The sequence below is a fragment of the Electrona antarctica genome (genome assembly GCF_951216825.1).
Source record: "Electrona antarctica genome assembly, chromosome: 13".
Taxonomy (NCBI): domain Eukaryota; kingdom Metazoa; phylum Chordata; class Actinopteri; order Myctophiformes; family Myctophidae; genus Electrona; species Electrona antarctica.
Window position 1 is genome coordinate 36,114,062 of NC_136794.1, and position 21,066 is coordinate 36,135,127.

At 42.9% G+C, this 21,066-nt stretch overlaps 1 long non-coding RNA gene across 1 annotated transcript; it reads left to right on the forward strand.

Moving 5' to 3' along the window:
- Window positions 1-1,628: 1,628 nt before the first annotated feature.
- On the forward strand, window positions 1,629-3,941 carry LOC306935707. Its single transcript, XR_013791414.1, has 2 exons — window positions 1,629-2,798; window positions 3,133-3,941. It is a non-coding gene; the product is annotated as an uncharacterized lncRNA (long non-coding RNA).
- Window positions 3,942-21,066: the final 17,125 nt, after the last annotated feature.

The window sequence follows — 21,066 nt, forward strand, 5'->3', positions numbered from 1 at the left end:
TATAGGTATTTATAATGACGAGAAAAAAAAGATAACTCAAGTTAAGTCATTTGGTTGTTGTATACATTCAAAACGAAATATTGCAAAAAAAATATTTTTTCTAATATATTTTAGGTATTGTTCTTTGTATATTATGATCTTTTACTAAAACTTCGTATGGAACAATTCAAATGTTCCACACATTGGTTTGAACAGAGTTACAGTAGTGTTGATCTGTTGTTGTGTGAATGTGTGTATGCTTATCAAGTATCTCAGGTACATTTACAGTTAGAAAACCTTTATTTTGGTTTGATTTTCAGTGTTTCCCAACCAGTTGTGCCACTTCTGCACCCTGGCACGACCATTAACCACACATACTGTAAGACCCAGACACTTGATGGATATAGAATGTTGCATTTTGAACGTGTGATCGGGGTGGAGTTGTTTGAGTTGTGTGAGCAGGTGATGGTGTGAGTGAGTGAGCAGCATGCCAGTCGGGGCAGGTGTAGGTACTCTGTCACATGGTAGTGTATAAGGATGATTCCCAAACACTGGATCGGGGACCCATTTTTATGGGTTTGCCTACATTAAACCCAAAGAGAAATGACCAAAAAGGCCAAAAGTTACAACAACCCAAGCAAGGCATCGATGGGACGCAGTGTTCGGGTTGTTAGGCGGAGATCTGTTCCGTTACTCGAGTGACACTGTCATGCCACAGAGAATAGAGCTTTGCTACACTGTGTGTGTGTGTGTGTGTGTGTGCGTGTGCGTGTGCGTGTGCGTGTGCGTGTGTGTGTGTGCGTGTGCGCGCGTGCGTGCGTGCGATAAGACAGTGGTAAACCTTTTCATATCAAGGACATGAAAACTGATTTGCTGGGGACCCCCTGGAACCCCCTTAAGGACCCCCTGGAACCCCCTTAAGGACCCCCTGGAGTCCCCGGATCCCACCTTGAGAACCACTGATATATAAACCGGCACACAACCACACATCTGTCTCTGTCACCTGAACCACGATTTTAAACAAACATGTACAGTATGAGGTGTTTGCGCGAGCGATCGTTGCGTGCGTGTTGTAGTGATCTTAGCGGTGTACTGTTGCTCTGACTACCCAGTAAGACTTTGAGAGTGAGTACAATGCAGTGAACGCACGTATACACCCCTAACTTAACCCAAAAGCCAAGAACTCACAATGGCCATATACAAAACTTTAGGGTTTAATGCGTACACACGAGTGAGCATGAGGCTTTGTTTTGTGTTTAGTTTAGTTTTTACTTGACATAGTATGCAATATAATTGATATGGCTTGGTATCCAAAGCTACTAAAAAATATTCAGCGGTTAAAAAAAATAGATGTTTTCACTGGATAGATTTGACAGTTGCCAAAACAAACGTTTCCCAAGCCCTCTTGTGAGACAACTGTAGGGAATCTTTGACATACGCATACAGTAGCATGTGTTCTTTATGTCCCAGGGATACAGTATGCCTAGAAGTGATGGTGTGTATTTGTAACGTGATTGACGGTCCGCGTAGGTCGTGTGTACATACAGTATGCTGTCACAGACTAACATACAGTACATGTATGGGCCTGTTGTTTTTACGTACTGTAACTTTAAATGGTAACATGTTGAGCCTCACCAGTCAGCTTTTAAGGTGGCCTTACACTAGCCGATAATCGGGGGGTGCCCGACTAAATCGATCTGCTCAGGGCCGCTCAAAGCGCGATCGGGATCGGCCTGATCAACAAGAATGTTTGATATTTGCTCTGCCCCGCTCCGATTATCCTGTAGTGTGTGGTGCTATCAGATTTCAGATTGAAAACAATCGGCTAGTGTAAGGCCACCTTTAGCCTGCCTCAACCTTGCGTGATTTCCGGTCTGGAGGGGCGGGTCTAGATCCTATTGGTTCTCCGATCTGAGCACCCGCTCCCCTCCCCGATAGAACACTGACGTCACCAAAGTTATTGGTTTAGCGAAATACAAGGTTCACTCCCACTCCTTTTTTTTGTTTCTTTTCTTTTTGAAAACGAAACGCCTGCGGTCCCCAAGCTACTCAACTATTACTCAACCACTTAAATAGACGCTATATGCTTTGTTTACTGCAGGGACCACCAGAGGTCTCTATACTTTTTTTTTGTTTCCCTTTACATCACATCTCTTGATCAGAAATAGCAGATCCATACGCTCACGTTGTGTTGCTTCACGACTGACTGGCGAATATTCGCCTACATTACATTATGTCCAGAATAGGGATTGTAGGGTTCATGTGGTTAAATCAGTCACCTGTTCAATAGTCATTGTGTATTTAGACGAGAAGATGCCGGTGTCTGGATTCAGGCGGTTGATCGAGGACACTTTGGACAGATCACATATTGTAGCTGTTGTTTTATAACCCGATTGTCTGCATGTCATCTTAAATATATTCACCAATCCTGACAGATTTCATAGACTATTAACCTAAATGTTATAAAGAGAGCAAAGGGAGCAATTTGCGTAGTTCTGCTGTGCAATAACTTTGTGATAACCGTATTCTTTCTCCACGCAGCTGCACTCTGTGAAATAAATAAAGCTGTAATCTGTGCTAGAATGAGACATAACTCTACCATAATGTTCCTGGTTTCAACATTGTATGGATAGGAACCGCAGGAGACTGAAAGGACATCAGACAAGTGTCCATGCGTTCATGTAGCGTGTTAAAGGGTAGGGTTTTTTATGGAGACGACGAGGGACATCATCATTTCAGTTATACCCATACAGTATATCCACTGCTTCACAGAGGTATTATTGGTGTATACATAGATGCATTACCCACAATTCTTAGTTGTCCACTTGCAGTGTCGTATTACATCAATACTTTAACCCATTTAGACCTGAGGCCGATTCTAAAAATGCCTTCTTCTAAATCTAAAAGTTTTCTGAAAAATTTCAGATTTTAATGAAAAAAATAAAAAAAACAAATTACTCAGCCAATCATGAAAATCTCGCCACTACACGGCTACTAGACCATGTGACTACTAGACCACGTGACTAGACTAGAAAGTCTGATCATTGATCAGCTCTGCAAAAGCTGATAAAGATCTCCCCAAAATTATTTATATATATATATATATATATATATAACAAATGTGTTCCCAGATTGAAAGATAACGGTGTATAGGTGTTCCAGGTCTAAATGAGAGGCAATTGAAAAAAGGAAAAAAAAAGAAAAACACTGCTAGTCTGAGCTACTCTGCACTTTAAAGTATTTATAGTTATTTGTTTTGGCAACTGAGAAAATCCTTTTTTCTTTTTTTTTAAGGGTCATAAATTGGAAACGTGAGCATGGAGAGTATTATTGTGACTAACTTGGAGCTCAAACAAAATATGACGCATTTAATGTAAATGTGTGGTGAGAGTGAGATTATACCTGCTGAATCCTGAGCAGGGGGGTTTCTGCTTGCCCGTTGTTTTGTAACCTGACTCCGCCAGATGGCGGCGCTATTGAGTTCACAAGTTCACCTGTGAACTCAATACCGCCCCGATCTGTCGGAGTCAGGTTAGTGGTTTTGTACATAGTCCTGAAAAGCTTGTTAAACATGATGTATACACTTCGCCACGCGACAACGGTGTGTCACATGTGCCAAAAAGTAGCCGATCTAGAGCTTGTAGATCTGCTATTTTCTGCGTGCGAAGCCGTTGTACAAGGAAGCGTCATAAAATCAGGCTTAGCTCAATTTCCTTTTGTACTTTTTCTGATTGGGAGGAAATTTATTTTTTATGTGCTTTCTGTTTGTCGTTTTGTTGAGATTTTGATGTAACATACCCTCTTTTGTACTTCTATGTCTGATTCCTTGTACAGTGAAAGCAGATTTACATGCATGAAATACATGAAATGTTCCTTAAATGTCGCCTTAACTGCTGTGAATAATGTATATACTGTACTGTATTTCTCATCACTTTATCAGTAAAGACATGTAAAACAAACGAGCCATGTCTTATTTTTATTTATTTATTTTAGCTACCCCTAACGTTTTCAACCTGCATTGGATAAATTCAGTCATTCAGTCATTTTTATTGTCTGCAAATATTTGTAATATAATATATGAGATACAAATACGTATTTAGAATTTTGAAAATACATAATACATTTGATAAACTGTTTTAAAGATTAGTCAATTCATAGATAGATTGTGTTTTTTTCATGGTGTTTGGACCAGGCAGCCAAAATGTTAATCACCATGGCATATGAGACTGAATACAATCTACACAGAATATTAGTAGTTTTATTTTGGTCATTAAAAAAGAGAAAGGACACAAAAACGCATTGATAAAATGCCTGCATTTATTTAACAGACCAAAAAGGTGTAGGCTGAAGCCTTAGCTTATTGACCTTATGCACACGGCTGCCATCTTGCCAGCAAGGTGCTAACTAGATGCAATTTCCCATTGACAGCCCATACATCCAAACAGAAACATCCTATCTGTTTGTATTAAATGACGTCAAACTCACCAACATTGCGGCTGTAGTGTTTGTTTCATAAAAATAGATATATTATATAATATTATATATTAGATATATTATGAGCTACTTCCTGTCATGAAATTCCTTTTTTTTAAGTGTTGGAGTATGGAAGTGCTTGTTACTCAACGGCCCTGCGTACCACCCGTTTTGCAGGAGGAGCAGGAGGTTCCTTTACTGATAACGAGCGCTTCCAAACTCCAAGACGAATTTCTTGACAGGAAGTAGCTCATAAAATGTCTACGGTGGATTTTTATGAAACAAACACTTTGCAGATAGAAAGAGCAAAATCAAGCTTTTCATACAGCTGCAATGTTGGTGAGTTTGACATTGTTTAATACAAACAAATAGGACTTTTCTATTTGGATGAATGGGCTGTCAATGGTAAATTGCATCTAGTTAGCACCTTGCTGGAAATATGGCAGCCGTGTGCATAAGGTCAATTGTGCAATTTGTGCCTACCCTTTTAACATTTGATTAACTATACCATGCTTACCCTTTTAACGTTTGTAAGTAAGAAAAACAAAGCGAACAATAACAAAAAATATATATTTTTTGACAGACACACAAAAAACACAGTAGCCTATGTCATTTTTCATGGTTTTCAACGATATTTTTTAATTAAAATTATGATGTTTATGGCTTTCGATGCCATATAGTCGTTTATAGTCTTAACTAAGTGTTGCTTGAAGGACAGTGTCCTATCTAAACTCGGCATCAAAAGTTCGGAAACTTAACTTTGATCCATTATTTCTCCACTTTTATAATACCAATTGGTATTGTATTTGATATAATTTGAATCGTTGATTAGTCACCTTTACAACGAGGTATAGATTGTAAAGATCAGGCATTCGTGGAATAAGCAAAACAGTGGGTAGTGCATCCAAAATAGCAAGTGCTTGGTATTCAACCCTTGCTTTGAGTTGTCCGATCACCCCATCTGATCGGACAACCTCTAGAGGGCAATGCCAAACGGTGAGGAGCCCACAACCATTGGCCAATGGGTGGCGCTATAGCACACAACTGAGCTTGTAGAAACTCAAAGGACCACTTCACCACTTTTCAACCTTCATACTCACTAACTACATTCTCACTAATGTTCATGATAAAATACCACAATTATTTTCTACTCAGTCTGTGTCTCATAGGAGGTCTGTGGGCAGATCAGACTGAATCATCACCTAGATCTGCATATATGGAGCCGGCCAGCAACTCTACATCTGACCTCTAACCTCAAACCCTTAGATCTCCATATATGGAGCTGACCTGTTCTGACATTCCATGTTGATCCTTCCCTACCCGTCCATCCTCTTCTATGTCTCCCTTTTGACTGATACCCGTCCATTCAAACTCTAGACGGGCCTTTTGACTGATATCTGTCCATTCAAACTCTAGACGGGCCTTTTGACTGATATCTGTCCATTCAAACTCTAGACGGGCCCCAAAGTAAGTTATTAGTGCGGGCAGGTGGCAAAAACTAGAGTTCTCAACAGGCCCAAAAATGTAGGCCCGGCCCTACCTGGACCGTCATCGAAACCTGTACACTCAAGACACGCTCTATATATGGCCAGTACAGAATTAATTCCATATGTTGATCTGACCCACCCATGCCAATGCGCCAGCGCTCGCCCAGCAGTCTGCCGTCACCCAGGTGGATGCGTGCACGTGGCGATTCTCACCCTCAAGGCGTCTTACTGGTAGTATAATAGTATATACATCAAAGAAATGTTGGCTTGTTAGATTTTCATGTGTGTGTGTGTGTGTGTGTGTGTGTGTGTGTGTGTGTGTGTGTGTGTGTGTGTGTGTGTGTGTGTGTGTGTGTGTGTGTGTGTGTGTGTGTTGTCTATTGTCTATTGTGCTCTGTAAGCATTATTTTTCAGTGGTATGCTGGGGGGGGGGGGGGGTAGTTTTGGGGGGAAGTTTTGCAGGCTTTTCAGAGTAAAATCTCCCTCATCTGCCTTTATTCTGAAAACTTCACCGGCATTTAAAGTGTTAATAACCATTTAAACTCTACTTTGTGGACTATGTTCCACAAGGTCTGTACTAGGCCCTCTCCATTTTCCCTCTACACCACCACCAAAAAAATAGCTGTAGAATGTTCACTATTGTCACCAAATGTTTGCCCAGAATAGTAATGTTGTCCGCGTGCACTGCGCAGAGGCATTTCCGTCAGGTGTTAGTGAGAGACTCGAATACCGGAGAACTCGCCAGTTTACCAAGTCGCCACGGCGAAAATTCTTCATCAATGTCTTCATCGTTATGCTAACATGCTGTCTTCATCAGTGTAGTATGTGACTGTCAAACTCACAGATGTTACAGTTAATTTCCAAAGTGATCACATTTTTTTGTGCAATTAAATGGTCAGGTACATGATGATAAAAAGGTGAGTATGTGAATAGCAATGATAAGTAGGCCATTTCAGAAATTGTTTACTAATGAATTACATTGTTTCGGTACTTTGGTGTTTACACTTTTAGCATTCCTACTTTCTCTAATGTTAACTCTAAACAATTCTCTCTATTTCAATTCAATTGAAAGTAAAACTAAAATGCACTAAATCACGGCAAGTTGGTAAACTGGCGAGTTCTCCGGATACCAGAGACTCGCTATAAGCACTGGACCATAGCTCTAATGGGCATTAGAGCTATGCCTAGACTACACCATGATATATTAGAGCCATTCCTGAATAAAGTGCCTGGTGCTGGAAGTCTGGTGCAACACACAGGGCCTGACCTGGTGAGAGCAGGAGTGGACCTGGTGAGACGTAGGAGGGGCCCGGACAGGAGTCAACCCACAGAGCCTAGTCCTTCCACGCGCCAGAATGGTACCTCCCAGTCCCGGCAGAGTAGTTCAAGAGGAACGGATTGTGTGGCCCTGGTTTTTCCCTAATGGGACTGATCGAGGGTAGCTACTGGGGACGTAAGTCGGGACTTGATCACCCCGGCTGGGGTATGATGTTGGGAGACCCGAAACCCCGATGACATCACTGAGGATACGTCCCAGGTGCATCCATGTATGTATGTATTTTGTTTTAGATGGACCAGAGCTAGACTACACCATGATATATTAGAGCTATGGACCAGGGCTAGACTGCACCATGATATATTAGAGCTATGGACCAGAGCTAGACTACACCATGATATATTAGGAGTACAATAACTGCATTGTGAATAAAAAGGTAGCCACAGTCTGGTTGGTTATAATTAAAGGTTTAATCACAGGGCTGTCTGCTTCATGTAATATAATTAAAGGTTTAATCACAGGGCTGTCTGCTTCATGTATTATAATTAAGGTTTAATCACAGGGCTGTCTGCTTCATGTATTATAATTAAAGGTTTAATCACAGGGCTGTCTGCTTCATGTATTATAATTAAGGTTTAATCACAGGGCTGTCTGCTTCATGTATTATAATTAAGGTTTAATCACAGGGCTGTCTGCTTCATGTATTATAATTAAAGGTCTAATCACAGGGCTGTCTGCTTCATGTATTATAATTAAAGGTTTATTCACAGGGCTGTCTGCTTCATGTAATATAATTAAAGGTTTAATCACATGGCTGTCTGCTTCATGTATTATAATTAAAGGTTTAATCACAGGGCTGTCTGCTTCATGTATTATAATTAAGGTTTAATCACAGGGCTGTCTGCTTCATGTATTATAATTAAAGGTTTATTCACAGGGATGTCTGCTTCATGTATTATAATTAAAGGTTTAATCACAGGGCTGTCTGCTTCATGTATTATAATTAAAGGTTTAATCACAGGGCTGTCTGCTTCATGTATTATAATTAAAGGTTTAATCACATGGCTGTCTGCTTCATGTATTATAATTAAAGGTCTAATCACAGGGCTGTCTGCTTCATGTATTATAATTAAAGGTTTATTCACAGGGCTGTCTGCTTCATGTAATATAATTAAAGGTTTAATCACATGGCTGTCTGCTTCATGTATTATAATTAAAGGTTTAATCACAGGGCTGTCTGCTTCATGTATTATAATTAAGGTTTAATCACAGGGCTGTCTGCTTCATGTATTATAATTAAAGGTTTATTCACAGGGATGTCTGCTTCATGTATTATAATTAAAGGTTTAATCACAGGGCTGCCTGCTTCATGTATTATAATTAAAGGTTTAATCACAGGGCTGTCTGCTTCATGTATTATAATTAAAGGTTTAATCACAGGGCTGTCTGCTTCATGTAATATAATTAAAAGTGCATTCTGGTATTGTGAATCAATGATTGAGTGCTATCCTTACTTTCATGAAAGCACCAACTTCAGTGTTTACTGACTGACCTATAATAACAATAATAGCACAGTGAGTCTCAGACTGGGGTCCGGGGACCCCCAGGGATCCCCGGAGTTTGTGTTCTTTTTAATATAGCATCAACATCAGCTATATCCACTATAAACCCTATACACATCGGCTATTTGAAACTAGCCGATCTACGAGCAATTGTCGATCAGCTATTTTCAACAAATCAGACCTTTAAACTCAGTCAAATACATTTCAAATCATATGAAATAAAACATGGGGTCTTTTGTAGTAGGGTCTATAAGTAAACACTGATCACTGATACATAGTCCTATGAGTCATTATTAGTCGTCTGTTGGTTGCTATGCAGCATTCAGACATGTACAGTAACAGTCTGGTTGCTATGCAGCATTCAGCCCCATTATACACACATGTACAGTAACAGTCTGGTTGCTACTATGCAGCATTCAGCCCCATTGTAGGCTACATACATGTACAGTAACAGTCTGGTTGCTATGCCGCGTTCAGCCCCATTATACATGCATGTATAGTAACAGTCAGCCCAGTACAGTACAAATCCCTGATTGATCTAAAAACGAATCCACTATATTCACCAAATCACCAAGACAGCAAAGCATTAAAACGTTTCCTTTGGAATGTCAGAAAGTGATCTATGACGTGCAAAATTAAAAAATCAGCCAATTTATAGAAACTTATGTTACACCGTGTCTTTAGTGGCGTTTCTGTGGTGAAGAAAATATATGTCACCTGTCAGTGCTGCTGCTGCTCGGGTCTTAATTGAATGTATGTGGAAAATCAGAACAGTGCCACAGGGCGTTGGGAAATGTCATTACCTCCGTAGTGGTTCATCAGCACTAGGGCCGTTGAGCTAAAGAATCCGCCAGAATGTACACTAGAGTTAAATTAACCTTGATTTTACAATATAAATTGGGGGTCCCAGAGATAGAAATGCCATTAAATGGGGGTCCGTGGACAGCCCTAACCGTAACCTCACAAAAACAAGTAATCCGTGTTTGTTGGAAAAACATCAGAGGGGTTTGAACGCATAAAGTTATAAAGTTCGGATTCAAAGTCGGGTGTCTAGACCGCTAGACCACTGAGGACACTAGCAAAATGGGTATCCCGTTCTTTATTGACTATTTAAGCCGTGACGTAACCCACTCTTCCATAGCCACTTCCGGGTCTTACTCAAGGAAGACCCGGATGTCTTGAAGACCTTAACAGGAGCCCTTGTACAGGGTTTCTTTGACTATGCATGCACCTCCTGGTACCACAGCACCTCAAAGGCCCTTAAAACCAGGCTCCAGACTTCCCAAAACAAACTGGTCAGGCTCCTACTTGATCTAGCCCCCCGAACCCACCTCACCCCTGCCCACTTCGACAGGCTGGAATGGCTTAGGGTCGACGACAGAGTACAGCATCTTGCAATGGGTCTGGTCCACAAGATTCGATACACCACCAAGATACCCATGTACCTGTCTAGATACTTCCTTAATGTTAACGAAGTCCACACCCACAACACCAGAGGGAGTGCAACGAACCATGTACAACCCAGATTCGGCACAAACAAGGGACTAAATTCTTTTCGCTCCTATGCCACTAAAATGTGGAACGCCCTACCAACTGTCATTAAGACATGCGAATCCCTTGACTCTTTCAAAACCGCTCTCAAAGGGCACCTACGGACGGCTGCAATTCGAAACTGGCCCCTGTAAAATCGGAATCCCTCAAACACGAACGCAATGACAACACAAGAGACGGTCGCGGCCACACAGCCAACTCAAGGTATGGCCACTGAGCCAACTTGGGGACCCAACGCAAGGACAACACAAGAGATGGTCACGGCCACACAGCCAACTCAAGGTACGGCCACGGAGCCGACTTGGGGACCCAACGCAGCTCCTCCAAGGAAAACAAACAATTTAACGGAGCTGAACGTGAATCCCCCCCCCCCGCCCCCCCTTTTTTTTCCCCTCACTGTATATTTTTCTTTTCCCTTTTTACCTCCTTTTTGATGAATTCTTTTTTGATGAATTCCTGTTCTGTCTATAGAAGTGTCTATTTGTACGTCTCTAAATGTTTTGATGATTTGAACATGGTGGACCCTGTTGGAAACAAGTGTAATGCTTAATTGGGTCGTCCACTCACAGTTAACAACCTTTGTATTGAGTTTGTGCTTGAAATGTACTGTAATTCTGCAAACTGTTAATAAATTCTTCAATCAATCAATCAATGTAACGTAGTAGGACTACACAGATATATATATCTATGGGACTACAAATGACTACAACAAAATCGCGGGAAAAACTCGTGGGCGGAGCCTCACACCGGAAGGAAGTGACTCCCCCCTCAAATAAGGCGCAGACGCATTGATGCGTGTTTGATCACAGTTTGTTGAGAGTGCCACGTCACCCGTCGTGCTCGTCGTCTGCAGGTAAATAATTAATGTTACTTTAATACTTAACGCTGTTTTTGTTGTTGTTACTGTTGTAATCTAAATACTGGACCCTCGTCTGGTATTGACCGACAGGTAGTGTGTGCAGGCTGGGTGGTGTGTGACAATCCAGTTGAAGTATTACTTTGGTACGGCGACTGCGGCGGCGGCCGGCGGGTACCCGGGAGAACAAATTAACGAGACAGTATCACGCTAAGGTTCACAAAGTTTATTACACAAACAGGAAACATATATAGTGCTGGATCATAATGACATAACAATAAGATATGAGACAGAAGAACGTGCCTACTGCAGCAAGGCTGACCTTGCTGTCGCCTAGATGTCTCTCGTAGCCTATCTATAAAGTATGCTACAGTACCGGCAGTACACAATACATATCACGTACACTGTATCTCAAGTTCAAGTACATAGACTAAGATGTACTGTGCATGGGCTAATATCATAACAGTTACTTGTTATGTTGTTTATATATGTTATGTATCTACACCACTATTGAACTGTTTTCTGTAGTGGAGTGGTTAGAGTTAGTGATGGGCCAATGAAGCTTTTATGAACCTCTGAACCACTTGAACCAATTGGTTCAAAAATGGTTTAAGCTTTTGAAGCTTCAGTGATAGTGACATCTGCTGGCGAAATGCTAGACTGCATTTAATTTAGGCAGTAGAGAGTGAAACACTTACTACAGGACACAGCAAAACTTTAGTAAATAAATCTATATTATCAGATTAGATTTTTGTTGTGAAATCTTAGAAGGAATGTACTCTACAAATAAAGACTTGAAGTTGATTGATTAATTTGTGTATTCAACTATTTGGGCAACATGTGAGCTTTATCCTCTAATTCATGGACCTGGATTGAGTGTCTAAATGCCTAAACTGTAATTAAACATTGAAATAAAATAAACAAACATAAACACACAATAGTGTTTTGTATGGAGCAGTGTGATATGTTTGTAGGATGGGGTAGGATGGGGAAATATTTGACACATCTAATGTATTGCTAATGGCCAATTAATACATTCATGTCAGATTTAATTTAATACTTTGTATTGCACAGATGTACATCGCAATGTTGATTAAACGTATTGATTAAATAACGTTTAGTTACAAATATAGATGTGCCACTTTCGTCTACTGTATTGCATCAAAATATTTGCAGTACCCCACCCCAGGTTTGAACTCGCGACCCTACGCTTACGAGTCCAGCACGCAAAGGACAAGTCACAGGAGTAATTTACAGACAGGGTTTCCCTGTAGGTTTTATCATGGTTGCGCAAGCCGATCCGTGGCAACTCAAAGTATTGAACCAGTTCCTAGACCAGTTCGAGGAAAAGAACCAGTTACTGCTTCGGACGTCATTGGTCACGTGACTTTTTCCCTACTGAAGCAAGCTTCGAAGCAGTGGTTCATATGCAAATGAAGGCGTGGTTTGAAGCTTGTGTCGGAGCTTCAGTATCAGACGCCCATCACTAGTTAGAGTCGCCGCTTTGAAAACAACCGGGCCGGGGTTCTCGGCCCCGTCGAGGCATTCATCTTTTTCCTTTGTACCAACCAAACAAACGAAATACATTTCACATCTGGTCAAAAGGTCCATTTTATTAAGCATTTGAGCCACGGACCAACCATTTGATGATACATTTATAGACTCTCACAATGGTGGTCAGTGGCTCAAATGGGTATGATCTTTGTTTGTTTGGTTGGTAAAAAGGAAAAAGACTTATGCCTTGACTGGGGAAAGAACTCGGGCCCTGTGTTTGCAAGGCTCCAACTCTAACCATTCAACTATAGGAACACGGTTCAACAGGATAGTAGTATAAATAAGATAAGTAACACCACAATTAGAGTAGAAGAATTTGTGTGTAATCTGCCGAATTAGTTTATTTATGTTACTGTGGCCGATTTGTTAGGGTGGTTTACACGAGGACCCGGTATCTCTTCCCGCCAATTCCAAAGAATGTTTGTTTGATCCCGGCAATTTCAAACAATGTTTGTCCAAACAAACAATACTCTTTTCACATCTAGTCGATTATTTATTCAGCATTTGAGCCTCTCACAATTGACCAAACAAACGTCCAGAAGTAGCAGTCTTCTACATTCTCTAATTGTGTAGTTTTTTGGAGATTAATGCAGATGCTTAACGACAATTAAACTATTGAGAGTGTAAACCTCTACTGTTGGGGTTCATTTGGTTACCTAAATTAAATTGCTCTGTATTGTGACAGTAATCATTGCTATAGTATGTGTTCAGTAACAGTGTTAAATAGCTCTATAGTGTGACCGTAATCATTGCACCAGGAACGCAGTCAGGATACAGATTAAACAAGTGGAATTGTAATGTAACAGACAAAATGAGAACTGGAACATTAAGCTCATAACTAGCTACTTGCTCCTGATTGGCTGAAGTTTTGTCACCTACCTGATTTTTTTTAACCCTTTACTATTTATTAAAGAGCTGGAGAGACAGGAATATTCCTGAACACACACTATAGCAATGATTACTGTCACAATATAGAGCTATTTAACACTGTTACTGAACACACACTCTATAGCAATGATTACTGTCACAATATCTATTTAACACTGTTACTGAACACACACTATAGCAATTATTACTGTCACAATAACTTTGTAATGCTACTGACGTTTGTGTACAACATTTGAGCTGACAGGCCTTTTTTATGTCAATCAATCAAGTCACCTTAATTCAAGTGATAGATTATATACAGGGGCATGCCATGTGGTCTACCTGCACAGCCTTTGTGATCTGCTGGTAGATCACAATGTACCCTTTGGGCACCCCTGCAATACAGGATTCCTGTCCAGAATTGTTTTATTAAATATAGCAGCCGATTCGACTGGTATCACCCCATATAATCGGCAAATCATCTGTTATCAGCACGTTTGAATGGGGCCAGAATGTCCATACTGGCATCCTCACCACATAGCCTGGTCAAGGTTTCCCCCTGGTGGACGTGTCATTTTGGTGCATGATGGAACTAGGAGCTACTAATATATACTATTCTCTGTCTATCCGGACGTAACTCGAACGGCGCTGAGTCGGGTCTGGTGGCCTTCGCAACGCTCGGCACGGCGACTCGCTCGGCTAGCGCCTCGCTCGGCGGTGCCTCACGTAGCTCATGGCCACCATACACGGCGCACCTCCGTCAGGACATCAGTGATAATGACAATGCTACAATCGCAGATAATGACATACTGAACAGTGAGGATGCCAGTATGGACATTCTGGCCCCATTCAAACGTGCTGATAACGGATGATTTCGCCGATTATATGGGGTGATACCAGTCGAATGGGGTGAAATATAGAGGGTTTAAGTCGTTCTGAATTTATGTGCGTTTATTGGCTTTTGTGTTCTCCAGGTGTTTTTTGAAGGAGAGTCCTGTCCAGTGTAACTCCAAGTTACATGGTGGTTGGAGAGTTTGTGACCATCCCAAGTGACGCTCAGTTCTTTTTCCGCGTCTCGGTTCCTCAGGTGGAAGCTGCATAGTTGGGTTTTTGATGGGTTGGGTTTCAGGTGGTTGTATTGTAGTAGCTTGACATTTCTTGGAGGGCACTTTCAAGGACAGACTCAATCTTCTGGAAGTCTGCTTGTTGAGTGGTAATGCAGAGGTCGCCGGCGTAGATGAAGCGCTGGCATTCTGTGGGTAGTGGCTGGTCGTTTGTGTAGATATTGAAATGGAGGGGGGCGAGCACGCTACCTTGTGTGAGGCCGTTCTTTTGGGCTTTCCATTTACTCCTCTGGTCATTTAACTGGACATAGAAGCGCCTGTTGTTGAGGAGGCTTTTCCTGACCATTGTGCTGTGTTGGACAGTGTCATAGGCAGCAGAGAGATCTCTGAATGCTGCTCCAGTTATTTGTTTTCCCTCAAACCCATCCTCAATGTGTTGGGTGAGGTTGAGCTCTGCCCAGCACAGGAGCGGCCGGTACGGAAACCAGCTTGGTCTTTAGTCAGCTTGTTGTCTGAGTGGCATGAGGCGTTGGAGTAGCAGCCTCTCATAGAGCTTGTAGGTGATGCAGAGGAGGGAAATGGGTCGGTGGCTCTTTGGGGATGATGGGTCTTTGCCAGGTTTGTGGCTTGTAACCACTTTGGCCTTTCTCCAGACAGAAGGGATGGTTTTCTGTGCCATGCATGTGTTCAGCATCCCCACGAGCCAGGTCTTTGCGTTAGGTCCCAGGTGCTGTATAATGTCTGCCAGTATGTCATCAATCCCTGCTGCCTTTCCGGGTTTCAACTTTCCCATTGCAGTTTCGAGTTCTTCTAGGTCGAAGGGTTTGTTTTGAGGGCTGGCTGATTGTGGTTCGTCTGATACCACTGTGTGATGGTATTCTCCTGTGGGTCGGCGGCGGTGTTGGTTACGACTGTTGGCCACCAGTTGTGATGCAACAGAGTTTGCTGTGACCGTTGTGAATTATGGGTTGTGTGGTCTTTGCCAAGACGGTGGATTGTGGCCCATGCCTTCCTGCTGTTATTTGTCATGTTGGTGTTCTCTATATCTTTTCGTCCTGGGCATGACGTTAAACTGTTCCGTTCGAGAGGACCGGCGACCCTCGAATGTAAACAGCCACGAAAGGAAACTGTGTGTGAGGTGTTCTCTATCATTTCATTCCAGACTTTCCTTCGTTCATCCCCAACTTCCCTGTCTATCTCCTGTATTCTCCATTCATCTTGAGCGATACACAGTCGTCTGATGTGCGGGGGGAGGTGCCGGCTAGAGCATAAAGGCACGGGACAGGTGTTGTCTTGACCCATCCCGTGATGATGCGACAGGTGTCATTTAGGGCTGTGTCAACCAATTTGGTGTGACATGATCGGCTCCAGCTTGAGCAGGCATACTCTGCTGTAGAGAAAAACATGGCCATGGCAGTTGCACGGATTGTTTGTGGGTCTGCGCCCCACTTGGAGTTCACTAGTTTTCACAGGATGTTATTGTGGGTGTTGACCGTGGCTTTTGTGTTCTCCAGGTGTTTTATGAAGGAGTGTCCTGTCCAGTATAACTCCAAGATACATGGGGTGGGTATGGTTGGAGAGTTTGTGACCATCCCAAGTGACGCTCAGTTCTTTTTTCGCGTCTCGGTTCCTCATGTGGAAGCTGCATAGTTGGGTTTGTGTGTGTCTTTCTTTTTCTGTCTTTCTTTCTTAGGACGGAGATCAAGGTAGACGCCGTTGGAAGGCTCAACACAAGCCGAGGCCCCTAGAGATCCATCCCAAAGCTTCCCTCAGGGAGTCCAGCTAGCCAGCAAGCCCGCCCAGTCAGCCAACACAGCCCGCCAGCCCCGCCAGTCAGCCAGTGTAGAAAGTCAGGCTGCCAAGCCAGCGCACATCAGCCCTTGCAACCAGCCATTGCAGCCAGCCTTGCTCAGTCAGCTCAGCCAGGCCTCTCTCGCGGCCTGGCTCTCTGTCTGCCTGGCCCGGTCTGCCCCGCCTTGCCTTGCAGCAACAGAACTAGCCGGCCTGGCAAGCCAGCCAGCTCAGAATGCTGCAGAATTCTGAGCTGGCTGGCTTGCCAGGCCGGCTGATTCTGTTGCTGCAAGGCAAGGCGGGGCAGACCGGGCCAGGCAGACAGAGAGCCAGGCCGCAAGAGAGGCCTGGCTGAGCTGACTGAGCAAGGCTGGCTGTAATGGCTGGTTGCAAGTGCTGATATGCGCTGGCTTGGCAGCCTGACTTTCTACACTGGCTGACTGGCGGGGCTGGCTGGCTGCGTTGGCTGACTGGGCGGGCTTGCTGGCTAGCTGGGCTCCCTGAGGGAAGCTTTGGGATGGATCTACCTGCCTGCCTGCCTGCCTGCCTGCAACTTGAATGAGGTGTGTAAACATTTATTTCACGGGTATGGGTGTTGACCTTGGCTTTTGTGTTCTCCAGGTGTTTTTTGAAGGAGAGTCCTGTCCAGTGTAACTCCAAGTTACATGGTGTGTGTATGGTTGGAGAGTTTGTGACCATCCCAAGTGACGCTCAGTTCTTTTTCCGCGTCTCGGTTCCTCAGGTGGAAGCTGCATAGTTGGGTTTTTGATGGGTTGGGTTTCAGGTGGTTGTATTGTAGTAGCTTGACATTTCTTGGAGGGCACTTTCAAGGACAGACTCAATCTTCTGGAAGTCTGCTTGTTGAGTGGTAATGCAGAGGTCGCCGGCGTAGATGAAGCGCTGGCATTCTGTGGGTAGTGGCTGGTCGTTTGTGTAGATATTGAAAAGGAGGGGGGCGAGCACGCTACCTTGTGTGAGGCCGTTCTTTTGGGCTTTCCATTTACTCCTCTGGTCATTTAACTGGACATAGAAGCGCCTGTTGTTGAGGAGGCTTTTCCTGACCATTGTGCTGTGTTGGACAGTGTCATAGGCAGCAGAGAGATCTCTGAATGCTGCTCCAGTTATTTGTTTTCCCTCAAACCCATCCTCAATGTGTTGGGTGAGGTTGAGCTCTGTCCAGCACAGGAGCGGCCGGGACGGAAACCAGCTTGGTCTTTAGTCAGCTTGTTGTCTGAGTGGCATGAGGCGTTGGAGTAGCAGCCTTGTAGGTGATGCAGAGGAGGGAAATGGGTCGGTAGCTCTTTGGGGATGATGGGTCTTTGCCAGGTTTGTGGCTTGTAACCACTTTGGCCTTTCTCCAGACAGAAGGGATGGTTTTCTGTGCCATGCATGTGTTCAGCATCCCCACGAGCCAGGTCTTTGCGTTAGGTCCCAGGTGCTGTATCATTTCTGCCAGTATGTCATCAATCCAACACTGTTTTTTGTTAATCATCGAATGAAATGTGGGAGGTCGGCAAGAGAAAGTTTTAAAAAAGCATAGCAAACTAGAAAAAGTGCCACTCGGGGCACAGGTCGATCTCCACCAGGGCAGGTCAGGTTATGGCCTCCTGGTGGCGCTATTATAGGCCAATGTGAAAAGGGTGCCATTTCTTCTTACGCCTTGGATGGCAATTGGATGATTTGAGGCATTTTGTTCCAAAAATGTGTCAAAAATCCACCTGTTGGTGGTGCTATAACAGGCCAATGTGAAAAGGGTGGGATATATTCCTCAGCCTAGTAGGAAAGTCTGTGAAAGATTTCACGTATATTGCACGCTGCGTTCATGATTTGAGGCTTTTTGTTCAAAACGTGCAAATCCTGCAAACTTTGAAAGCCAATGTTAGCCAATTAGGATGGAATAAGAAATATGGGACAGATCTGTCTTGAACACATGAATATAGAGATGGTTTGTAACGATTTGTGGGATTTTTGGACACAATCTGGAGGAGTAATATCAAAGAATGTGTTTTTCAAAAGTCGGCCTCCTGGTGGTGCTATAACAGGCCGTTCTGGAAAATCTGGGGCAGAGGTTCATCGTTGACATCCAGGGAGTGTACAAAATTTGGCATCGGCCGGGTTAATGGTGCCGGAGATTAGCTGTTAACAAACGGACACACACACACACACACACATGGACGGAGTGCAAAACATTCTCTCCCCATGCCTTTGGCCTGTTGGAGACAATAATTCAAAAATGTTAGTTTTGTGCTTCTGTGTTTTTCTTCTTTATATACCGTTATTAATTATTGCCTACAATGTAAATTGTGAAATTACTTTACCGTTGAAATGTAAAATTTACATTTCAACCAATGGACGTGTAAAACAAAACTAAAACTAAGGCATTCAAAAGCTTGAATTATCATCTTACTATCTGCAAAGTGTTTGTTTCATAAAAATCCACTGATACTGGTGAAGGTCATTTACTAGTCTTATGAAGGTCATCTATTCTGGTCAAGGTAATTTATACTGGTCACGGTCATTTACTAGTCTTATGAAGGTCATTTATACTGCTCAAGGTAATTTATACTGGTCAAGGTAATTTATACTGGTCAAGGTCATTTACTAGTCTTATGAAGGTCATTTATACTGCTCAAGGTAATTTATACTGGTCAAGGTCATTTATACTGCTCAAGGTCATTGATATTGGTCAAGGTAATTTACTAGTCTTATGAAGGTCATTTATACTGGTCATGGTCATTGATATTGGTCAAGGTCATTGAGCGGCGCGGTCAAAAATGATGAAAAACGGCATGCTATAGTATGCCGTCTGAGATGGGCTACAGCCCATGGTCAAAAATTATGAAAAACGAGGATTTGAAAAAAAGACGAAAATCACTCCGACCATGGGCTATAGTCCATTGTCTCGAGTGATTTTCGTCATTTTTTCAAATCCTCAAAAATGATGAAAAACGGCATGCTATAGTATGTCGCCTGAGATGGGCTACAGCCCATGATGAAAAACGAGGATTTGAGAAAATCAATAGTGATTTCTGCAAGTCATTCCTGTAATTAGCATCAGTACTAACAGGTGTGATCTCCTCTCCTGTCCTAATAGCTCTCCTCTCTGTTATCAAAGAGTGGTTCGGGGACTCCCTGAGGTCCCTGATGGGTCCCCATGGGGTCCAACACATGGTTATTGAGGCGTGCACGCACGCACGCGCACACACACACACATGCACACGCACAGACGGCGTGCACGCATATGCTAACCAAATGTAACTCTGAGGACCAAATGGACCCTTACAGGTCTGTGACCCCGAGAGTGTAACACATGTAACCAAATGGACCCTTACAGGTCTGTAACTCTGAGAGTGTAACACATGTAACCAAATGGACCATCCATTACATGTCTAACTCTGAGAGTGTAACACGGAACCAAATGGACCCTTACGGGTCTGTGACTCTGAGAGTGTAACACATGGAACCAAATGGACCCTTACGGGTCTGTGACTTTGAGAGTGTAACACATGGAACCAAATGGACCCTTACAGGTCTGTAATTCTGAGAGTGTAACACATGTAACCAAATGGACCCTTACAGGTCTGTAACTCTGAGAGTGTAACACATGTAACCAAATGGACCCTTACAGGTCTGTAACTCTGAGAGTATATATGGTGGCCGACGGGCACGTACAGGTCTAGTGTAACCAAATGGACCATTACATGTCTGTAATTCTGAGAGTGTACACTTGTAACCAACGCCTCCATCTACTACGCAAGCTCAACTCATTTGGAGTGAGTAAGCATATTATGGAGACGGTCTATAAAAACCTGATAGAGGGAATTTTGACGTTTAACATGGCTATGTGGTATGGAAATTTAAATGTAAAAGGAAGAGGCAAGCTGCAGAGAATAGTAAACCTAGCATCAAAAATCATTGGGAAGAGACAGCAACAAATAGGCTGTATCTACAAGGAGGTACTTCGTAGAAAAGCTATCAAGATAGCAAACGACCCCTCTCATCCACTCTGCAGGGAGTTCGAGCTACTTCCCTCTGGTAGACGGTACAAAGTGCCAAGAGCTAACCGTAACATTTTTAAAAATTCCTTCATACCAAATGCCATTAAGGCACTAAATGATACCATGTCTCGCTAGATTTGTTTGTTTTTTCAATGTATTTGCCACTGTTGTCCTGCACTTTTTGTTTTGCCATGAGAAAATAATTGTGTTACGTGTTGTTGCTGTTGTTGTAACTGTTTGTTTTTTACTGTTGAGACCGAAGACAAATTTCCATACGTGGACAAATAAATGAAACTAACTAACTAACTAACATGTAACCAAATGGATCCTTACAGGTCCAACACTGTTTTTTGTTAATCATCGAATGAAATGTGGGAGGTCGGCAAGAGAAAGTTTTAAAAAAGCATAGCAAACTAGAAAAAGTGCCACTCGGGGCACAGGTCGATCTCCACCAGGGCAGGTCAGGTTATGGCCTCCTGGTGGCGCTATTATAGGCCAATGTGAAAAGGGTGCCATTTCTTCTTACGCCTTGGATGGCAATTGGATGATTTGAGGCATTTTGTTCCAAAAATGTGTTTTGCAAAAATCCACCTGTTGGTGGTGCTATA